At 43.7% G+C, this 14,377-nt stretch overlaps 1 long non-coding RNA gene across 1 annotated transcript; it reads left to right on the forward strand.

Annotated features, from left to right (window-relative positions):
• Positions 1-272: 272 nt before the first annotated feature.
• LOC141160843 (uncharacterized) lies at positions 273-13,792 on the forward strand. Its single transcript, XR_012250540.1, has 3 exons — positions 273-390; positions 9,506-9,535; positions 13,228-13,792. It is a non-coding gene; the product is annotated as an uncharacterized lncRNA (long non-coding RNA).
• The last annotated feature ends 585 nt before the right edge of the window (positions 13,793-14,377 follow it).

The raw sequence follows: 14,377 nt of genomic DNA on the forward strand, positions 1-14,377 counted from the left end.
ATTCACTTTTCTGTGTATTTACCCTCGAAAAACCCACAAAAAACATGACAAAAACGCAGCGTGTGAACAAGCCCTTATTTGCACAGGTATCCTTAGTAATCAAGACAATCAAGATAAAAGACTGTATTATTTATTACTATGAGAACATAGTATTATCATGGTGGGAAGATAAATTGCCCATAACTTATGTGTATTTTGATGAACATATTTCTATGACCTACTATGATAACATTGTTTCTAGCATAAAGTCAATAAACACTGAGTTGTCCTTTGTTTCTGTTTTATCCTCATGTGTGTGATTGGTTCCTAACTCTGCTCTTGCTCTTGTATAAATATCAGTAGTAGATGTCTTGAAAGTCACAAGATCTTGAATACTTTGTCCTGAGAAAGGTATGTACATTAACTAACATAAATAGTATATATATATGATATTGAACAGCATACACATAAAGTTTAGACATTACAGCAACGGGCATTTATATTGTTGTTTTTTTCCTGTATACTAGTAAATTGTATCACTTTATATTGTTGTTATGGATAATGCTAATGCTTTGTTAGCAAAACGACAAAAGCAAAAAAGGAAAAAAAAAAAGTTCACAGCTTCCAGAAGATTTATTTCATCCTGGAAAATATCAGTATAATTAGCAGAGTAGGTAACAATAATTTACAGGGATAAGCAGTAATTCTATATATGATGTAATTTCTAATTTGATACTTCGAGCCCTTTATGACAGCAAGTCAGGATTTATTACCTGTAGTAAAACATAGTCTGTCGAAGCTTGTGCTGCTCTTTGCCATGTTTTTGTAATGATCTGGACGTCTGGACCTAAGTGGAGTTTTTTGAGTTAGGGGTCTTCCTATATTTGATGACTGTATGCCCTAACGTCTTTAATATCTGCATGTACAGTAAATATTAACAAAATATGAACTATTGCAAACAAGAAATATAGCTTTATTGTAAAAAAAAATCTGAAACCAAGGAAATATTACTATTCTAAATATTGATGTCACTGATATAGCAATAACACATGCAATATAACATTTTAGACGTGCTGTATAGGACTATGTTATACAGTATGGAGTTCAGGCTCAGATGTAACAAATGTGCAAAATATCACAATCTATGGTTTGCTATATCAATGCAGGTACAACTGTTAATATATTATATTTCAATCAGCTATTGCGTGGTATAAAAGAAGCTCCTAGATTCAGCACTTTAAAAAAAAAAAAAACTACAAAAACAAAATGAGTATATAGTTATACCGTACAGCAAGTAATTCAGTACATAGTAATAGTACATGTAAATAACAGGGTACTTAGATAACGCTATTTAGATCAAAAGGGCATAAAAGCCTTTCCACCGTGACAAGGTGTACCCAATCAGGACGGTCCTAACCTGTCTCTAGTGTTAAAACCTTATCATGCGTTAAACGACCTCAGTTTGAATAAGGGCAGAGCGGGACAGGGCCAGACCCATTAATGGGAAGCATTGTAATCTGAATTGTAATTTGCAAAAATATTGTATTAGTGTTAAGTAACCTATTTTGCTGCACTCCTGCAGAAAACAGATGCAGAACCATGCTGTAACAACGTTTTAGATCCGGCCACCATATTTGGTGTACAGATCCAGCTCTGAGTATGGAGGGCGCACAGCGTGAGTTCTGCCTCCTAGCAGCGACAGTGAGAGGAGTACAGGAGCGGAGTCTGCACAACACTCTCACTGTGATACCAATGTAGCATAAAGCGCATTCCCGCAGCCCTGGTGACAAGCATGGAGAGGAGCATGTAAGAGGGTGTTTGAGATCTCTCACAGTGTGCTCTGCCTCCTTTATAACAGTCACAGTCTTGGTAGTGTAACGTGGCGCTGGGCGGCAGCCATGGGAGAGGTACTTGTCTTTTTTATGCCCCGACATGCTACACCAAAATGGGGATCCTGGCAGGGTGTGTAGATTTGTGTTACCTTGGCGAGATGCCTCTGCACACCGCATGGTGTCGATGGATTCGGCTGGCCAGGACCAGGTGTTAAGGAGTTAAGTGAGGGAGACTGCAGTTCAAAAATCAAGTTTTTTTTTACTGAAGATTATCCTAGTAAGAATTATGTACAGCAGATAGTAGGTATGAATCTTCATGGACATTTCTTTTGTAACATGCAACATCTGTCACGCTGTCTCTGTATACTGGAGGTAGGGGGCCTAAGCTGACCCTAAGCTGGGGCCCTGACTAATCCCTCAACCTGGAGGTACTGTTAAAGGTACAGAGGTCCAGGCCGCCAGCGTAACCCCTACCTCCTGAGGATCTCTGCACCTAAGTAATCTAGTCCTGAGAAGGACCCCGATCACAACAAAAGGGGACAAGTAATAATATGCCCACACACAGTACTTAGACGAACGAGACAGTACAAGGGAAAAACCAAAACCACCTTGCATACAAAAACTACACAACTACAACAGAGGGAACACCAACGGGAAAGGAGATAAATGATAAAGCGAGGAAGGGAAAAAACACTCCAAATACACTTATCTCTGAAACTCCAAATACCACGATCCGCTCTGTTAGTCTGCATGAAATGCTTTCACCGACACTTCCCTAACAGACCAGCAGGCATTTGAAGGAGTCTCACTACAGCAGCATTGATTGCAGCTGGGCGAGGCTGGACCTCGTCTAGCACAGAGAGAGAGAGAATTAACTCCCTCACTGCCGAAAAACACAAAGCACCAAAAAGTCAGCTGCGAGAAGTCAGGCTGTGTAATCGTGACGATCTTCGTGGCGACACACCCGTGACAGTACCCCCCCTTCTACGAGGGGCCTCCGGACCCTCAGGGCCAGGTTTATCCGGGTGAGTCGTGTGGAAGGCCCGAACTAATCGGTCTGCGTTAATATCCGACGCAGGAACCCACATCCTCTCCTCAGGACCATACCCTTTCCAATGAACCAGGTACTGAAGGGACCGGCGATTAAAGCGTGAATCAATGACCCTCGATACCTGGAACTCCAAGTTACCATTGACCACCACTGGAGGGGGAGGTAAAGGTGACGGTACCACCGGCGCCACATACCTCTTAAGCAAAGATCTGTGGAACACGTTGTGAATTTTAAACGTAGGGGGGAGGTCAAGACGGAATGCCACCGGATTAATTATAGAACTGATTCTGTACGGCCCGATGAACCTGGGACCCAGTTTCCAGGAGGGAACCTTAAGTTTTATATTCCTGGTAGACAACCATACCCGATCGTTCACACTTAGGTCCGGACCAGACACTCTCCTCCTATCAGCCATACGTTTGTATCGGTTCCCCATAGTATTCAGATTCTTCAGCACCCCTCTCCATACTGAAGCGAGTGATGAGGAAAATCGTTCCTCCTCAGGAACCCCCGAAGAGCCCCCCCTACTGAAAGTACAAAACTGGGGGTGAAAACCATATGCCCCAAAAAACGGGGACTTACCAGTGGACTCGCTCCGCCTATTATTAAGAGCAAACTCTGCCAGAGGTAAGAAAGAAGCCCAGTCCTCCTGGTTCTCTGACACAAAACACCAGAGATATGTCTCCAAGCTCTGGTTCATTCGTTCCGTCTGACCATTGGTCTGAGGATGAAAAGCCGATGAGAACGACAAATGCATCCCCCGCCGTGCACAAAACGCCTTCCAGAACTTGGACACAAACTGAGACCCCCGATCAGACACCACCTCGGAGGGTACCCCGTGAAGCCTCACAATCTCCCCAATGAACACCTGCGCAAGAGTTTTAGCATTAGGGAGAGCAGGAAGAGCGATAAAATGTGCCATCTTGCTGAACCTGTCCACTACAACGAGTATGACCGTTTTACCCGAAGACGGAGGGAGGTCCGTAATAAAGTCCATAGACAGATGAGTCCAAGGACGCTCCGGGATCTTCAAAGGTAAGAGGGCCCCAGACGGACGGGTATGTGAGGTCTTAGAGTGCGCACAAACCCCACAGGACGCGACAAAAGTTACCACCTCCTTATGTAAGTTAGGCCACCAAAACCGACGCGAGAGGAGATCCACAGTTGCTTTACTCCCCGGGTGTCCTGCAAAAACTGAGTTATGGTGTGCCTCGATCACCTTTTGTCGCAACTGATCTGGAACAAACAGTCTCCCCGGAGGTCCAACAGGGGCGTCCCCCTGAGCCTCCAATATCTCCTCCTCCAGCTCAGAGCATACTGCCGAAACCACCACCCCCTCCTGAAGGATAGGAATCGGGTCGTCCGTATTCCCGGCCCCAGGGAAACTACGAGATAAGGCATCCGCCTTTACATTTTTTGACCCAGGACGATATGTAACGACAAAATTAAACCTGGTAAAAAACAATGACCACCTAGCTTGTCTGGGATTCAGACGTTTCGCGGACTCCAGATATAGCAGGTTCTTGTGATCGGTGATGACGGTGACCGGATGGACTGCCCCCTCCAAAAAATGGCGCCACTCCTCAAAAGCTAACTTAATGGCCAAGAGTTCCCTATTGCCGACATCGTAATTCCTCTCAGCGGACGACAATTTTTTAGAGAAAAAGGCGCACGGATGCCACTTACCAGGGGACGAACCTTGTGACAATACTGCTCCCACCCCTACCTCGGAAGCGTCTACCTCTACAATGAATGGCTGTGACGCATCAGGTTGAATGAGTATGGGTGCCGAGGCAAAACATTTTTTCAAGGAGGAGAATGCTTGACAAGCCTTGTCAGACCACCTAGAAAAATCCGTCCCCTTTTTAGTCATGTCTGTGAGAGGCTTAACCATGGACGAGAAATTACGAATGAACTTCCGGTAATAATTAGCAAACCCCAGGAAACGTTGTAGTGCCTTAAGATTCTCTGGCCGATCCCACTCAAGAACTGCCCGCACTTTCCCAGGGTCCATACGAAAACCGGACGCTGAAACCAGGAAGCCTAAAAACTGGAGTTCCTGTACGGCGAACACACACTTTTCCCATTTAGCATACAGTTTATTATCCCGCAAGATCTGTAACACCTGCCTAACGTGCTCCTGATGAGACACCAGATCCGGCGAGTAAATTAAGATATCATCCAGATATATGACAACAAACTGTCCCACCAGGCGGCGAAAAATGTCATTAACAAAGTGTTGGAACACCGCCGGGGCATTAGTCAGACCGAATGGCATGACAAGGTTCTCATAATGCCCCTCCGGAGTGTTAAACGCCGTCTTCCACTCATCCCCCTCCTTCATCCTAATCAGATTGTACGCCCCCCTGAGATCCAACTTAGAGAACCATTTGGCGCCCACGATCTGATTAAAGAAATCGGGAATAAGTGGGAGCGGATACGGATCTCGGACCGTAATCCGATTAAGTTCACGGAAATCCAGGCAAGGGCGTAGGCCTCCATCTTTCTTCTTAACAAAGAAGAACCCCGCAGCCACCGGTGAAGATGAAGGTCTAATATGCCCCTTAGCCAGACTTTCTGAAATATAATCCTTCATGGCCTGCCTCTCAGGACCAGAAAGGTTATACAACCTAGCTTTAGGTAACTTGGCCTCAGGGAGCAGTTTTACAGAACAGTCATACTCGCGATGAGGAGGTAGTTCCTGACACCCTTTCTCCGAGAATACATCCTCAAAGTCCGCCAGAAATGGAGGTAAGACCCAAGGAGTAACCGCACCGATGACCGTGTTCATGCAGTTTTTATTACAGAATTTACTCCATTGGCTTATCTCTCTGGTTTGCCAATTAATAACCGGGTTATGCTTAGTTAACCAAGGAAGGCCCAACACTATAGGAGTGGGAAGACCCTCCAACACGTAGCAAGACAACAGTTCTTTATGTATCGCCCCCACTTGAAGTTTTACGTCATGCACAGCTTGCAAAAAACTTCCCTGACCGAGAGGCCTGGCATCGATCGAGAATATGGGGATGGGTTTAGCCAACTCACTCAATCGCATACCTTGAACCCGGGCAAATCGAGCATCAACCAGATTAGCCCCGGCCCCACTATCCAGAAGAACAGATATCCTCTCAGTTCTCGTACCCACCACCACCTCCGCCGGTACGAGAAACTGAGACGAACCTAGGGACGAAATACCTACTCCCAGATTGCCGTCCACCACACAACCTGGGATCAACAGTTTTCCGACGACTCTTCACTCTGCAAGGGACGGGATGGACACCCCCCAATAAAATGTCCCTTTCTCCCGCAGAAGAAACACCTTCCTGTCTTATGGCGCACCACCGGTCCCCTCCCCCGAAATGATGTCCCTCCTAATTGCATAGGCTCCTCTGGACTGACCAGGGGAACCACCATATGAGGGGACCTTGTAGGAGGTGGAGTCATCACAGGGGGTAGAGTTATCCCGCACCTCTCCCGAAGCCGTCTGTCAACGCGAATAGCAAGGGCCATAGCGGCTTCCAGTGACGCGGGAGAGTCATACTGTGCCAACACATCCTGTAATTTGTCGGATAAACCTTGACAAAACTGGCTCCTAAGAGCCGGGTCATTCCACTGGGTGTCCGTGGCCCACCTACGGAACTCCGAACAGAATTCCTCCGCCGGACGATCTCCCTGCTGAATCCTAAGTAACTTAGACTCAGCAAGGGAGATCCGATCTGGGTCATCATATACGAGTCCCAGAGCAGCGAAAAACCTATCCACTGACTGGAGAGCCGGGGAGCCCGGGGGAAGAGAGAACGCCCAAGATTGTGGGTCCCCTTGTAGGAGCGAGATGACAATTCCCACCCTTTGTTCTTCACTCCCCGATGACCGAGGCCGCAGCCGAAAGTACAACTTGCATGCCTCCCGGAAAACAAAAAACATGTCCCGCCCCCCAGTGAACCTGTCAGGGAGAGCTACTTTAGGTTCTGGTCCGGCTTGCTCCTGAGGATACAAAACCTTGGACCTAACGTCCGCCAGCTCCATGGACAAACTCTGCAACTGCCGAGCTAGACCGGCTACTGGATCCATGGCAGCTGGAGAAAAACTAAGTGGTCGGTGAAAATGTCACGCTGTCTCTGTATACTGGAGGTAGGGGGCCTAAGCTGACCCTAAGCTGGGGCCCTGACTAATCCCTCAACCTGGAGGTACTGTTAAAGGTACAGAGGTCCAGGCCGCCAGCGTAACCCCTACCTCCTGAGGATCCCTGCACCTAAGTAATCTAGTCTTGAGAAGGACCCCGATCACAACAAAAGGGGACAAGTAATAATATGCCCACACACAGTACTTAGACGAACGAGACAGTACAAGGGAAAAACCAAAACCACCTTGCATACAAAAACTACACAACTACAACAGAGGGAACACCAACGGGAAAGGAGATAAATGATAAAGCGAGGAAGGGAAAAAACACTCCAAATACACTAATCTCTGAAACTCCAAATACCACGATCCGCTCTGTTAGTCTGCATAAAATGCTTTCACCGACACTTCCCTAACAGACCAGCAGGCATTTGAAGGAGTCTCACTACAGCAGCATTGATTGCAGCTGGGCGAGGCTGGACCTCGTCTAGCACAGAGAGAGAGAGAATTAACTCCCTCACTGCCGAAAAACACAAAGCACCAAAAAGTCAGCTGCGAGAAGTCAGGCTGTGTAATCGTGACGATCTTCGTGGCGACACACCCGTGACAACATCACACGTTTCCTTCCTTGCCAAAATTGCTTTTCTGTTTTCAATGCCTCTCTCTACTATCAGAAAAGCCAAACAAACTATCTTGGGAGCTTCTATCTTCCTCAACAACATCGCTAAAGTTCAGTCATCAAGAGTCATGAACTCTATTCTGTTGCAATGTGTCTCTCTTTCTCCGTAGGAGTATGTGTGCCCCAATATGGCAACCATTTGGTATGGACAATTTATAATTTTAAAGCTGTATAAATTATTTTCCTTTTTCTCCCCTTCATTGTAGTCTCCCATTACCTCTCAGCTCTAAGACTCCACACCATCCCATTGAGCTTTCTGCTCTACGCCTCAGTCTGTGTCCTTTCTTTCCACTCTTATCGAATCCTCCTGCCTGTAATCTGGCCTCTCACTATGTCTTTATTTTCATCAGAATCTTACTATCTGTCTCTCAGGTCTCCCTTTTGCCACATGAATACCTATTACATGCGGATCTCCCAAACTGTCTAACTAACTACCAGGAAATCAAGTCCTGTGTGCCCTTGTAGCTCCTCCTATCCTGGGCTAGTTCCAACTCTTAACCCTATCTATACCTACCAACTAACTGTTGCTGGGTAGAACACAACCTCATCACATAACAATACAAATCATTAGGCATACAATATATTACCTGTGTAAAACAACAGAATGCATCATATCAGTTCTAATTCCTCAATGAAGGGTTGTGGGCAACACCTCCACTTCCTTACATTTCTCCCTTCTTTAACGATGGCCATCCTCGGCCATCCTCGGCCATCCGTAATCTGTAAAACACCAAAGACAGTCTCACCACACAACATGCATTTCAACTGTAGACAAGTCTGGATCATCTTCTTGCCGTAAGGTAGAGTTGACCCGGTCTTTCTCGGCTAGGACCCAGGGACAGCAACAAAGTCCTTTAATCTGGCACCAGTCCATCGGATTTGTCTGGTCCTTCTTGGTAAGGACCCTTGAACAGAACAACACAGTCCATTAGCTCAACAAGAGTCTTTAGGACAGGAGCACAATCCATAAAGGGATTGTTAGTCCTAGATATGGTACAATCCATAACTGAGGGTGTGGGACACTCCAGCCACTTTAGTGCCTTTTAATCCCACAGGGAAAGGCACAACAGGCACAGCAAAAGAAACAAAAACATTGCAACAGTCCTGCCATCCTTGGCTACCAGGGCATAAACAGTTCTATGTGGATCAGTGGCCCATAGGTCAGCTGGATTCTTGCTATGTAGGAGTCTAGAACTATTTGACCACTTTGTCTCAACTTGTAGCCTCTCCAGTTTCCGGTTCATGTCGGGTCCGCTTTATTCACCTTTGAAGGTTCCTTCTGTCTCCTCTTCTGGATGGCTCAGAGGCGGCCTCCACCTTCTTCTTGGGCCCCTTTCCCCTTGCCCCTGATCTGCAGACTCTCCAGCTGGTGTACAGATCTAAGCAGTTGTTACTGCACGGTTCAGCGTCTGTTTTCTGCAGTAAGTCAGCAAAATAGATAAATTACTCCTAATACAATATTTTTGCAAATTACATATCCAGCATTAAAATGAACAAAAAAAGATTACTCTTTAAATATTTACACTTCATAATAAACAAAAAAATCTATGGCAATCAGCTAACTGGAAGTTATGAAGGGTCTTACAAATACAGTACATAACATTACATAACAAATGCATACATTACATACAACCTATTCAAATGAATTACTGTTCAAGTAAAACAATATCTGCTACATAAGGCAATAGGATAGATATTTTATTATGGAAATGAACTTTCTATCTGGAAATTATAATTAATATACTATACTGTTGATAAGGTCACAAATAAGCAAAATATATGGATATAACAATAAACAATGTCTTGTGCAGTTGGTGTATGATTTTTTTTCTCTTTTCCCAGGAAAAGCCACCATGCACCACCCTAATCAAGGTAATGAGCTCATCACCACATCCTATGCCTCTACAGGATTTGCCAGCATCATCTTTGACCTAAATGTGTCCACTCTGTAGGAATTCTTAACATTTTAAGTGAATTTTCATATTGTTATAAATATTATAAATATTACTTGATGCATATCAATCTCTCATTGATATACATCCTTATTGTTTTATAAAAAAAATGATTATACTCGGGGGCGAATTAAAGGCATTATCCGGGACATTTTTGTATATCCCTATGGGGCTAAGCTCTTATTAGCAGGTAGTTGCTAACTACTTGCTTGTTTTTCTCTGCCCTGATCTCTGAGACTGAATGGTTAGTCCAGCAGAAAGAAGTGGATTTCTCTGATAAGATATATTACGAAGTTTGATATTTTCATATTTATTATTCATTTATAAAAGGACAGTTACACGTTAAGGTATTGCAAGAGGGTAAGAGTTTGGAAATGGAAATTGGCGAAAAGTTTAAGGATAAGAGTTTGGAGGAGGATTTGACAGAAAGGATGAATTATTTATATTGCTGATTATTTTTCTGTCTTATTACACCAAATATTTTTTTTACAAAGAAGCACATCTGGATAATTTAAAGGGGGAGTCTGGTCTAAAGACTATGTGACTGCAGACTTGTGAATCCACATATTGTGTGCACTGAATGCTGTGAGGATTCTCCAGTCTCAGTGGAAACGGGGCTCATTTGACTGCAAGTATGCATTATGCATACTCCCAGACACAATCCGACTAGACTGTTTCCAGTCTCTCTCAGTACACTTGTATTGACTGAGGCCGCGTTAATCTAGTCAGATTGTGGCCGGGAATATGCATATCGCATAACTGCAGTCACATGACCTCCGTTCCTGGTGCCTAAACCAGAGAAACCTCATAGCGTACAGAGCGTGTGAGGATTCACAAGTCTGCAGTCACATAGAGTGATTACAGACTTGCAGTTTAAGATTGGACAACCCCTTTAAAAATGTTTTACTTGCGATGCAAAGAATGTACTTCTTTAAAAACTTTAGGTTACTTATAATTCCTAGGCGGCAATAGGATGGCAGCTTGTCTTCCATGTGAGTAACGCAGATCCACAGTACCCCTCTGCCATGCAAGTACAAGTAGACAATGCTGTTAAAATAGGAAACAGCTTTTAATAGGTTAATCTTGCATTTAAAAATAAATTAATTATTTGCCAAAAGGATACAGTGGGGAAAATAAGTATTTGATAAACTTCCAATTTTACAAGTTTTCCCACCTACAAAGAATGGAGAGGAATGTAATTTTTCTTGTATTTACACTTCAACTGTGAGAGACAAAATCTAAAAATAAAAACCAGAAAATCACATTATATGATTTTTAAATAATGAAATTGCATTTTATTGCATGAAATAAGTATTTGAACAACTACCAACCAGCAAGAATTCTGGCTCTCACAGACCTGTTTTTTTTCTTTAAGAAGCCCTCCTACTCTGTACTCATTACCTGTATTAATTGCTCCTGTTTGAACTCGTTACCTGTATAAAAGACACCAGTCCACACACTCAATAATACTCCATCCTCTCCACCATGACCAAGACCAAAGAACTGTCTAAGGTCAAAAGGGACAAAATTGTAGACCTGCACAAGGCTGGGATGGGCCACAGGACAATAGGCAAGCAGCTTCTTGAGAGGGCAACAATTGTTGGCGCAATTAATACTGTCAATCATCCTCAGTCTGGTGCTCCATGCAAGATCTTGCCTTGTGGGGTAAGAATGATTCTGAGGAAGGTCAGGAATCAGCCCACAACTACACAGGAGGACCTGGTCAATGACCTGAAAAGAGCTGGGACCACAGTCTCAAACATTACCATTAGTAACACACTACGTCATCATGGATTAAAATCCTGCAGGGCATGCAGGGTCCCCCTGCTCATGCCAGCACATGTCCACGGCCGTTTGAAGTGGTCAAATGAGACCACTCGCCGTTTTTGGAGGAAGAAGAAGGAATGAGTACAACCTCAAGAACACCGTCACAACCTTGGTGGGGGAAACATCATACTTTGGGAGTGTTTTTCTGCAAAGGAGACAGGACGACTGCACCATATTGAAGGGAGGATGGATAGGGTCATGTATCGCGAGATTTTGGACAACAACCTCCTTCCCTCACTAAGAGCATTGAAGATGGGTCATGGCTGGGTCTTCCAGCATGACAATGACCTGAAACACACAGCCAGGTCAACTAAAGATTGGCTCCGTAAGAAGCATTTCAAGGTCCTGGAGTGGCCTAGCCAGTCTCCAGACCTGAATCCAATAGAAAATCTTTGGAGGGAGCTGGAACTCAATGTTGCCCAGCGGCAGCCACGAAACCTGAAAGATCTGGAGAAGCTCTGTATGGAGGAGGGGGCCAAAATCCCTGCTTCAGTGTGTGCAAACTTGGTCAAGAACTACAGGAAACGTCTGACCTTTGTAATTGCAAATAAAAGGTTTCTGTGCCAAATTTTAAGTTCTGTTTTTCTATTATATCAAATACTTATTTCACGCAATAAAATGCAAATTAATTCTGTAAAAATCATACAATGTGATTTTCTGGATTTTTTTTAGATTCTGTTGCTCACAGTTGAAGTGTACCTACCACAAAAATTACAGACCTCTCCATTCTTTATAGGTGGAAAAACTTGCAAAATCGTCAGTGTATCAAATACTTATTATCCCCACTTTACATCTATAGGCAACATTTCGGATGAGCAGATGTCCTTTGTCATGAGTCTCTGAAAAGGACAAGCAACAAATAAATTCTGGATTCGACTGTTGCACAGTGTACTGGTTTTGGTGGTACTAGGTTGTGGCACAGGCGGTCAAATGACTGTAGTGCTAACATTATCATAATCATGGATCCAGTTGGATGAACACATAAGTGGGCTGCACTGCTGGAGTAAATCAATTCTTCAGAGATGATGATGAGGAAAAAGCTTTTTTAATTACAATGCGTTTCAACGCAGTACCGGCGTCTTTTTCAAGTGGAATAAACAAATGACAAAACCAAATGACATTGCTTTTTTCACTTGAAAAAAGATGCCAGTACGGTGTATGCCTGTACTATGTTGAAACACTTTGTGAATAAAAAGCCTTTTAATCATCACCATCTCTGAAGAATTGATTTACTCCAGCAGAGCAGCCCACCTACATGTTCATCCAACTGGATCCAATATCTCCAGGAGGATTAATCCACCAGCCAAGGGATAGCAGCAGCTGTTTTACTTCATGGCTACATAGTTGTGCCTGTCACAACTCAATCAGGTGAGCGTAACCAACACTCTCCTACTCTCCCTCCATAGGGTATCACCCTGTTGTACGCTCTGTTCCCCACATCTAGATTTGCATATTATCATAATCATGTGACCATGAAGATCGCCACCATGGCTTATCATCGTCCACAGCCATCTTCTGCAACTCTGATATCTTTGTGAACCTTTTGTAATCTATAGAGAGCATCAGCATGCACTGATAGAACATGTTTAGTTAAAAGGAAGGCTCTTCTATTAAGCAAGAGTATCTATAAAATCAGGAGAAAAAAAGTAGATGCTAATAAGCAAAGAAAAGAGTTGATATATTCCCTTTAGTGTAGTGAACACTATTTTTATTACCTATATATTGTCGTTGGACTTTACAATATTTTAGTCAAGCTATGTTATCACTGAACTCTTGTGTTGACAGGAAAAAGTCATGATCCACATCACCCAAGTCATACACAGCCGAATCCTCACCACCAAGGACCTCAAGGAGGCCATCCTCCCGCCCACGGACATAGTGGTCCACCCCAAGGGCACGGACCTCATAACCAGAAAGAACATCAGCATGGATCTCATGACCAACATGGACCTCATGGTCAACCTGGACCACATGGAAAGCACTAGTACTGTCTCTACAACTTAAGGATCATCAGAAATAGGCTTAATGTATGTCCTATTGTTTTAGCTTCTCTTACTAGAGAGTAACACAAATCTGTCTGATTCATGTCCAAAATGTCAATTTTTTTTCTCATCAATTAATATGAAAACATTTCTGATTGTGATGTCATTGTTTTATCATACTTTCAATCAAATTTCAGCTAGAGCACTGGAATACCAGTAACGATAATAAAGCTATCTGCATCTACCAAAAGATATACTATTTTGTCTCTGAATTACTTCCACCACATAAATAATAATTCTTAAAGTCTTTGGTGTCCATGTTATGAGTGTATTTATAGTTTTTGAATAAAATCTTAATTTTTATCACACCTTTTAACAAAATCCTATTATTTAATGTAATTTTGCAATTAATGACACCATTGTGCATTTCTGTTAAAACCCTTCTGTTTGTTTTTTCCATCTTCTGTTTTGCGGTCACGTGACCATCTGCTTTATATTCCAGCTTCGCCCTTTTGGCTGTGCTGGACTTCAGTGTTTGACTGTTTCTCTAGCCAGGTGCTTCTGTGCCTTTCTCTGTCAGTTCGATTGGTCCTTCTGGGACCTCTAGTACCTTTTTGTCAGTTTGTCTTTTTGTGTTCTGCAACATGTACTAAGGAAAGATAGGGGAAAACTGTCCCTACAGTAAGACTAAGCTGAATCCCTACGATGTAGCGGGCTGCCTGTTCCTAGCGAACAGACCCGCCTTAGTCCTCGGCTAGTCTGAACGAAGAAATATAGAATTAAGGGAGGGGTCCCTAAAAGAACTAAGGACTGGGACAAAAATGGGACACCTCCTAAACAGAGAAGTTGTTGCAGAACACAAAAAGACAAACTGTCAAAAATGTACTAGAGGTCCCAGAGGACCAAGCGAACTTGACAGAGAAAGGCACCGAAGCACCAGTCTAGAGAAACAG

The sequence above is a fragment of the Phyllobates terribilis genome, unplaced genomic scaffold (genome assembly GCF_046119375.1).
Source record: "Phyllobates terribilis strain yellow unplaced genomic scaffold, ASM4611937v1 Scaffold_9__5_contigs__length_417890890, whole genome shotgun sequence".
NCBI classification, from domain to species: Eukaryota; Metazoa; Chordata; class Amphibia; order Anura; family Dendrobatidae; genus Phyllobates; species Phyllobates terribilis.